Source organism: Chinchilla lanigera, unplaced genomic scaffold (assembly GCF_000276665.1).
Source record: "Chinchilla lanigera isolate Chin_1 unplaced genomic scaffold, ChiLan1.0 scaffold00051, whole genome shotgun sequence".
Lineage (NCBI taxonomy): Eukaryota > Metazoa > Chordata > Mammalia > Rodentia > Chinchillidae > Chinchilla > Chinchilla lanigera.
The window spans coordinates 12,409,991-12,416,430 of NW_004955452.1; positions in this window are offsets into that span (position 1 = coordinate 12,409,991).

The following is a 6,440-nucleotide window of genomic DNA, read 5'->3' on the forward strand; positions in this document are numbered from 1 at the left end:
TTTGTTTTGTTTTTCTCCGGTACCGGGAACCGAACTCACGACCTTGCGCTTGCCAGGCAGGCGCTTTTGCCGCTGAGCTAAATCCCCAGCCCCTGTTTCTATATTTTAACGATTGTAATTCTGCAATGAATAATGACACCTAGGTATCTGCACTCTCTTATAATCCCTTTAATCTCTACAAATGATAAACTCATTTTCAATTCTGCTTTTAGTTATTTGTGCCATCTTTTTGTTGGTCTAGCTAAAATTTTATAGTTTTATTGATGTTTTCAAAAACCTAACATGTTTTCCTTCATTTTGTTATTTCTCTAGTCTCTGTTTTATTGCTCTCTACTATTTATTATTTTATTACTTCTGCTAGTTTGGCTTTTAATTTGCTCCTTTTTTTTACAATTACTCAAGGTACAAGGTTAACTTATTAGTTGGAGATCTTTCTTATATAATGTAGGCCTTTAAGCCACATATTTAACTTGAGCATGACCTCTGCTGTGTTCCTTAAGTTTTGGTATATTGTACTTTGGATTGCATTAACCTCTAAGTATTTTCCAATTTCTCTTGTGATTTCTTTTTTAGGACAACATAAAAAGCTGTTGTTTAACATTGTTTTCTTAGCTGTTTGTGAATATTCCAGATTGCTTTCTACAATTGATTGGAATTTCATTCTATTATGGTTAGCTAATGTACTTTGTATTATTTCAATATTTTAAAGTTTACAAAGTCTTGTTCTGTAGCCTAGCCCACCAAGATTGAATCATGACCATAGAAAATCTGAATAGACCAATAATGGGCAAACAGAATATGCACTTGAGAAGAATGCATCTCATAGAATATTTTGCATATAGAGTGTAATACATATGGCTGTTTATGCTAGTTGGTTTATAGTGTTTTTCAAGCCCTCTCTTTCCTCATTGATTTTCTGCCTAAATGTTCCATCTATTATTGAAAGTGAGCTATTGAAGTCTGAAAATGTCTTAATTCCTCTTTTATTTTTGAAGCATAGTTTTATCCAATATGGAATTCACAATTTTTTTTTCAGTAATTTAAATGTGTTCTCCCATTGCTTTCAGACCTTTCTAGTTTCTGATGAAAAATTAATCACATCAGGGATCCTTGATGAATAACTTCTTTGTTGCTGTTTTCAAAATTCTCTATTTGGCTTTGGCTTTTTTGTGGGTCTTTTAAAAAAATCTCTCTACGTAGAGTTCATTGGCTTCTTTGATTTGTAGAATCATGTCTTTCATCAAATTTGGGAAGTTTTTGACTATTTTTTGACATATTCTCTCTCACCCTTTCTCTTTTTCTTCTTCTTCCAGAACTCTTAAGGTGTATGTGTTAGCTTGGGTTACTTGATGATGCCTCTCAGAATCTGTTCACTTTTCTTCATTTTTTTTCCTTTCTTTTTTCCCTCAGGCTCTATAATTTCAAATATACTACCGTTAGTTTCACCAATTTTTTTCTCTTTTTTTTTTCTCAAATATTTTGTGTAACTCCTTCAGTAAAATTCTCCTTTCTGTTTTCTAGAATACTACTAAATCTGATTCTGACATCCTCTGTTTATTTTTCAGTGTTTCTTGGGATGGAGAGAGACACTGTCATTCTGTTTATGCTTTCTTTCTGGAAAAGTTTTTCCTGTGACCTTTGTTGAAAAATTACATAATCAACTCAATATCTCAACTATTTGGCTTTATAGTCTTTTATTGCTATTATTTATTTTGTTTGTTCATATGCAAATACCACTGATGTTGAATACTGCTGCTTTATAGAAAATCTGTAAGTAATGGAGTATAAGTCATCAATATTGCCTTTGACTTTTCTAGGTTATTTGCATACTGTTCCTTTTATTTTATAATTATCTAATATATAATGTATATACATATAGCAATTTGATTTACACAATAGTATGAATTTTGGTTTTAGTTGTCAAACATAAAGAACTCAAGAGGGAAAGAATAGTGTATGGTATTTACTCATATATGTGTCATTATATTTCTGTTGTTCTTCCTTTTTTCCAAGTTCTTCCTTTTTTAATGATGTTCCAAGTTCCGTACTGGAATTACTCCCCTTATTTTAAAACCTGCTTTTAGCAGTTTTCTTTGTTTCACCTTGATTCCTGAAGGATATTTTATTGTTGTTCTGCTGGATATAGAATTCTGAATTGACAGCTTTGTTTTTTCCCAGAATTTAAAAAAATGTTGTGACATTTCCTTCTGACCTCCTGATTTTTGATGAGAAACCCATAGTTTTCCAAATCATTGTATGATTTTTTATAATGATGTGACATTTACCTTTGGATGCTCCCAAGATTTCTTTATCTTTAGTTTTTAGCAGCTTGATTAAGATGTACCAGAGGCATGAATACTTTGGGTTTGTTATGTTTGAGATTTATTGAATCTCAAGTTATTGAATGTATTGAGTCTACAAGGGTATCTTTAGGGAATTCAGGAAGTTTTAAGAAATTATTTTCTATGATTTTAATTTTCCACTTGTTTCAAGAATGCTTGTATTGTCTGTTGGAACATTTTTATGAATTATTTTCAACCTTTGTCAGCATCAATACCATTTCAGTGTTTGTATCTGTTGATAGTTTTTTAGTCATAAAAGTTGATATTTTCTTGCTTCTTTGTATCAGGAGAAGTTTGGTGGATGTGTTCTGGCCATTTTGAGTTCTATGTCGTGCAATTTTGCATCTTATACACTCTTGCGCAGATGAGATATTGATTTAGCAGGCAATCAATCCAGTTAGCATCATACTTTAAATGCAGACCTTCCCAGCAGGGCTGTTTGAATCATTCCTCTACTATGTCACCTAGAGGCCAGTCTTGGACCTGGATGATACTCTCTCTAGTTCTCAGTTTTTAATATACTGATGAGGACTGTATTTACATGTGTATTGCGTGAAGGTAAGCCAAAGAATCCACAACAATTTTATAAGGTTTCTTTATTTAGCTTTGCCTTCTCTATGATTTCCCAATATTTTCAGATTCTCTAAAGCACAGCTTTTTGTGTGTGGTTCGGCCAATAAATTGGAGATTTTGTTACCTTATTCTGCCTCATGGTTCTAGAATTGCACTGGCATTCAGGGCAAATCTGAAGGAGGAAAAAGAGAAAGATGGGGGGAAAGCAATGGACCCCGCCATCTTCTTGGGTCTAAGCCAGGACTCTGAACTCACTCTGAGCATTGGAAGTTCCCTGGCCCACCCTTTTGATCAGAACCGAGGAGCTTCTCTTCATGCTCTTTATTTTTCCCCACCCCAGTGCTCACTTTTCGGTTTTGTGCTGAGATTAGATCTGGAGATACTAAAAGAAAACAAATTCTCACGAATTCACTTCCAGTTTAGTGAATTTGCATTCTTGCCTGCTTCTCCAATCTGCTTGCTACTTCTTTCTTTTCAGAGTCCTCAAATAGCCGCTGTACATACTGTCAAAATTTTATAGCTGTACTCAGTGAAAGAGGCTATGTGGAATGTGACTACATCATCTTATCCCAAATTGGTGGTATTTTTATAGTGTCTTATGTAGAAATTTGGATAATTATTTTTTTTACCTTGTTAATGTAAGAACTTGATATAGATAGCTCATTGAATACTGCTTACATTGCATGGCACAAATATTGATATGCTGTGTTTTTGTTAGCCTTCATTTGAACTAATTTCTACTTTCCCTTGTGATTCTTCATGGGCATATAGATAATTTTAAAGTTTATTATTTAATTTAGAAATATTATGGATTTTCTGGATATCTTGTTATTACTTATTTCCAGTGTTGAGTAGATGATGTATCTTGAAAACATTTTAATATATAGAAACTTTATGGAGTTAGTTTTTGGCCCAACATATTATCTGTCTTGCTGAACATTTTCTGTGACCCTGAAAACTTGTGTTTTTTGTCATGTAAGGTGAAAGAAAGTGCTGTTTATATCCTTTAGAATCTTGCTGATTTTAAAAAAGTTTTGGTTCTTTTATCAATCATTGAAAGAGAACTGTGATTACATATGTTTATATTACTTTCTTTAATCCCATCAATGTTAGTTTTCTGTATTTTGAAGATCTATTATGAGGTGTGTGTATATTTGTATCCTAGTCCATTTTCTGGTTCTGTGACAGAATACTGCAGAATGGGTAATTTATAAACAGAAAAAGCTTATTTGGCTCCTGGATTGAGAGGCTGAGAAGTCTAAGAGCATGACACCAGCGTCTGGCCCCTTGTACTGCATGATAATATGGCAGAAGAGCAAGTAAGCCCACAGGACAAACCAAAAGATAAAGACAGGGCCAGTTTTACAATGAACCCAGTGTATAACAACTAACCCGTCCCCTTGATTATTAACCCATTCGTGAGGGCAGAGTCCTAATTAGTTCTTATTAGGCCCCTTCCTCAATCACTGTTACATTTGAGTTTAAGTTTCTAACATAAACTTTTGAGGGACACATTCCATAGCAATTTGTATTCGTTATGTTTTCTAAAGAAGTGACACTTTAATCTTTTGCATTTTAAAAAATGATCTCTGCTAATACTGCTTGTCTGAAAGTCTATTTCATCTGATATTTCTACTGTCATTTCACTTTTAGAAAATCTTTCTATGCATAGGAAATTGTTTTTCTTTTTAAAAAGTTCTTTAAAACTATTTGCTTCTCTGCTTTTAAAGTGTAGCTAGGCCATTTTTTTATCTCTCCCTCTTAACCAAAATCCATATGTATTTGAGATTTTTTGGATAAATTTGGGCTTGGCTGTACCATTTGGTAATTAATTTTAATAAAAATTTTATTGAGCTAATTATAGATCACATGCAATTGTAATGTGATTAAAAATATAAAGTTTCATTTGTGAAAGAGAAATAAATTGTGGAGCTCTACTACATAGTATAGTATCTATAGCTGACTTAAAATATGCTGAGAGGGGAGATTTTATGCTAAATATTTTTACTGCCAAAATAGTAATAACAACAACAATAATAATAAAGGGGTAGAAACTCCAAAATTGCTGTACAGATTCATTGCAATTCCCATTAAACTACCATTAGCATACCTCACAGATCTTGAGAAAACATGCCTTAAATTCATCTGGAACCAGAAGAGACCCAGAATAGCAAAAGCAATCCTGGGCAACAAGGATAAGGCAGGTGCAATCACAATCCTTGACCTGAAATTATACTACAAAGCTACTGTGGTAAAATCAACCTGGTACTGGCTAAAAAACACACCTGAGGATCAATGGAACAGACTGGAAGAAACAGCCACAACCACAAACACACTCAGCCACCTAACCTTTGATAAAGGGGCCAAACAAGCTCACTGGAAGAACGATAACCTCTTTAATAAATGGTGCTGGAAAAATTGGCTTCCCACCTGCCAAAGACTGAAAATAGACCCAAGTCTATCACCATGCACCAAACCCAAGTCAAAATGGTTCACAGATCTCAATATTAAAATGGAAAGACTAAATCTACTGGAAGAGAAAGTAGGTAAAAACCTTGAAGACATAGGGGTAGGCAGAGAGTGCATGAACAAAAACAAAACTGCACGTGAAAGACTTGAAAGAATCAACAACTGGGATCTCATCCTACTGAAAAATTTCTGCACATCTAAAGAAATCACCAGCAGAATAAAAAGAAAACCCACAAACTGGGAAAAAATTTTAGCTGACTGTCCCTCAGACAAAGGGCTTTTATCTAGAACATATAAAGAATTAAAAAATATCAGCCTTCCCCAAATTCCAAGACCCAATCCAAAAATGGGCAGCTGAGATGAATACACACTTCTCAGATAAAGAAATACAAATGGTAAATAAAAGCATGAGAAAATGTTCAACATCATTAGTCATTTGAGAAATGCAAATTAAAACAACGTTGAGATTCCACCTTACCCCAGTAAGAACGGCTAGCATTAAGAAATCAACCAAAAACAAATGCTGGCAAGGCTGTGGAGAAATAGGAGCCCTTCTCCACTGTTGGTGGGAATGCAGACTGGTGAAACCAATGTGGAAATCAGTTTGGAGATTCCTCAGAAAACTAGGACTAGAGGTCCCATTCAACTCAGCTATTCCCCTTCTGGGTATTTTCCCAGAAGATCTAAAAACATCATATCCAGTGATATGTGTGCACCTATGTCCATAGCAGCACAATTTGTAATTACCAAATTGTGGAAGCAACACAAATGTCCATCCACCAAGGATTGGATAAGAAAATTGTGGTACTTTTATATAATGGAATATTACTCAGCTGTAAGATAAACTCCAGGCTTTTATAGGTAAATGGTCACAACTAGAGACCATACTCATAAGTGAAATAAATCAGACCTGCATGTGCAAGCACCGCATTGTCTCACTAGTGTAAAACCTGAAAGAGTTAATAAAAACTCGGAGGTATGATAGACATTGTGAAATGATAGGAAAACACTCAAGGGTAAAGGGCAACTGGGATGTGGGAAAAGAGAAGGGAAAGA